Consider the following 3,281-nt stretch of genomic DNA (forward strand, 5'->3'; position numbering starts at 1 on the left):
AGTAAAACAAACATTGCCGTGGCAGCCAATCCCAAACATTAGTATTATACGTCACGACACGAATCGACAGCCAGCACCTTATATAGGTGTTTAACTTTACAACACGAACAGATGCATGCTACCTGAAACTGTGTTCAATAAAACTATTTTAAACATTATTTTTTTCTTTGTTATTTTTTTTATATAGTGATTTTCATTTAATAGCACATGCATAGACATGCATATTTCAATTTTAGCGATCAGAAATCAATGACCCAAGAAATAAATAATAATTAAAAAAAAAATTAAAAAGATCATTTCAACTTGATTTTCATTCTTATAAATTTAAATGGACAGGCGAGGATCGAGCGGGGGGTGGGGTGGGGTGCTGGAATGCTCACCCGCACCCTGACATCGGATTTCGAAATGCCTTGAAAATATCCATTGTCTAGAAAACGAATAAAATTAAAGGGACATTCCTGAGTATGCTGCATATTTATATTTGATATTTAATTACAATCTTTAAAAAATATCTGTTAGTCGATAACATCTTAAAAATAGCAGCAGACTCAGGAATGTCCCTTTAACTTATTTATGTTTAGTGGAGGACATGTAATATCTTCATTGGCTTGGTGTTTTGGGGGTGTATTGCATGTCGATGTTATGATGAATATTGATCCCCTCAGGCTCAATAGAAGTTGCCCTTTTTTAAACAGGTCTCGAAAATGTTATATGGCTTAATTTCACTACTTCATTCATTAAGTGACCAGGCCCGTACGCAGAAACTTATATTGGGGGGGGGGGGGGGGGGGGGCGTAATCGACGAAAACTTCATACAGTTCACATCGTCGGACTATTTTAAATTTGTTTACACATCCACGGACGGACCTCGGCCGACTATGGGAGGTGCGTACGCACCCCTCACCCCCCTCCCCCCCACCCCTCCCCCAGCGTACGGGCCTGAGTGATCACTGGCACAGTTTCTGAATTAAACCGAAAGCAATGTCCAAACTGAGGATATGGACGATCGATCCCACAAACAGTGACCAAAACAATGTGCTATAGGTTGTACCACACCAAATAAAATAGCATAGGCGACAATGTTAACGTATGTCTTTAAAAACATTTTCTTACACACCGGCGTAACCAGGAGTTTATATATGGAGAGGTGTGGAACCTATAATGGGGGAGGCAACTCACATTATGTATGCATTTAACATAATATGATATGTATGATGTATGTATGTATGTATGTATGTGTGTATGTATGTATGTATGCATGTATGTATATATGATTTTATAAAAAAAATAACAGTTTATATATAAAAAAGAGTTTGATTGGCCCCTGTGAACATCCCCCCCACCCCCCGTACACCATTGGTGCCACTGCCACCCTCCCCTCTGTGATATGTACGGACAGGGCATAAGCTTGACAATAAATTGAAAACAAGAATTTGCCCAACACATCCTTCAGTCGTTTCCATTTGCCATGACGTAGTTAGCCTCATCCTAGATATATGGGTGTGTAAACTGACAGTTTTCGTTAACTTCGCGATCAGTGACCAAGGACTGTACCGTAAGTTATAACGACTCAAAGAAAGGTGTGTTTTAAATATAACAACAACACTAAAATGTCTCTCTTTTTTTCTTTTTTTTCTTTTCTTTTTTAAATACAAAAATGCCCATGTTCGTACGCTATGCACTATTCTCGTGGGGGACCGCTCTATAGTCCGAAGGTTCAATGTTCCGAAGGTTCAAAAGTCCGGGGTTAGGTCTATAAACCTTCGGACTACCGAACCTTCGGACTACTGAACCTAGGGTTAGGGTTAATGTAGAACCATCGGACCACTGAACCTTCGGAGTATAGAGCTATAACCATTCTAGTGAGGTTTGGGGCTTTTGTATTTCACCAGACATAGAGCAAGTTTATTTACAGTTCCTTTGTGTGCGAAAATCTACCTCTTCTGGCTATGATTTATTATGAACTTCGACGTTTCCCTCAACTGATTATAAGGAATATTAGTATTGTTAAATATTGGGTGTTGTTATTAAAAACCGATAATCGTATACTCCAAGCTTGTTACAAGGAACGTATTGATCTACTACGGAGTAAACCCAATTGTAAAATGAACTGGGTTTTTTTCCCCCTTATGTATGGGAAGCTCAGTATGTCACAAATGAAAATGCTTTCCTATATCAATTTAAACAACGTCTTCGTGACAACGTTATACAAAACACTGCTGCTATACTTAATAACTCATCAAAATGTATACTATAAAAACATATCACGGATATCTTTCAGCTTCAGCCATATTTACAGAAACCTATTTTAGCCAAATATAGATGTATTCTAACCAAACATCGAACACACTCTCACTTTTTAAATGTTGAAACCGTAAGATATTCTGGCCTGGACAGAAGTGATAGCATATGTTCATTATGTAATGTAAGAGAGCTAGAGGATGAATTCCACTTCATACACGTTTGTTCATTGTTTATTGAATTGCGTGTGAAATACATGTTAAGTATCGACCAATTACACTTCGCCTTTTATAGCGTTATTCGGGAGCATAAAAATTCTAAAAATATCGGGCGAGACTATTTATGCAATAGGCGAACTTGTTGGTCTATTTTAACATTAAAAAAACAGGGGGAAAAGTGCAGTAATAAACTCTGCATTGTATACTAGTATAAACAGATGTATGGCTATACCATCACGGGTTGGGTTTTTTTCGTCTTGAAACGAATTTTATATAAAATGTTATATTGAAATTAGTTTTCGGTATACTAATCATTTCGTATACCCTCGGCATAATCCCGAATGTTTTCAAATTCTTTTTAAATCACTGGCATGATTTTGCAAGTAAGGTTTTGATTGGTTGAATGAAAGGTCGACTGGACATGAGCTCCAACGGGGTGCTGTTAGGTTCCCTCCCATTCTGCCTACAACCCACTTTGCCTACACCCATGTTGCCTACAACCCAGTATGCTTACACTCAGTTTGCCTACAGTGTGAAAAAATTACATCCCCAGTTCATAGTGGGACAATCTGTATTATTTTGTGTATCAAACCAATATAAAAACATTGTATTATATAAACAATTAAGATTACAATGAACATAAGTAATGTAATTGGGGCTTAGTTGCGCAAAAGTGATTGCATGCTCTTTATGGTTATTAGTATTAGTAAACACATTGTTTAATCGTTTTTATAATAAAATATGTGTTTGTCATATTATTTTGTCATGTTATTTTTATACATAGGGACCATACATGGAATTGTAGGCAAACTGAGTGTAGGC

The sequence above is a fragment of the Gigantopelta aegis genome, chromosome 6 (assembly GCF_016097555.1).
Source record: "Gigantopelta aegis isolate Gae_Host chromosome 6, Gae_host_genome, whole genome shotgun sequence".
Taxonomy (NCBI): Eukaryota; Metazoa; Mollusca; class Gastropoda; order Neomphalida; family Peltospiridae; genus Gigantopelta; species Gigantopelta aegis.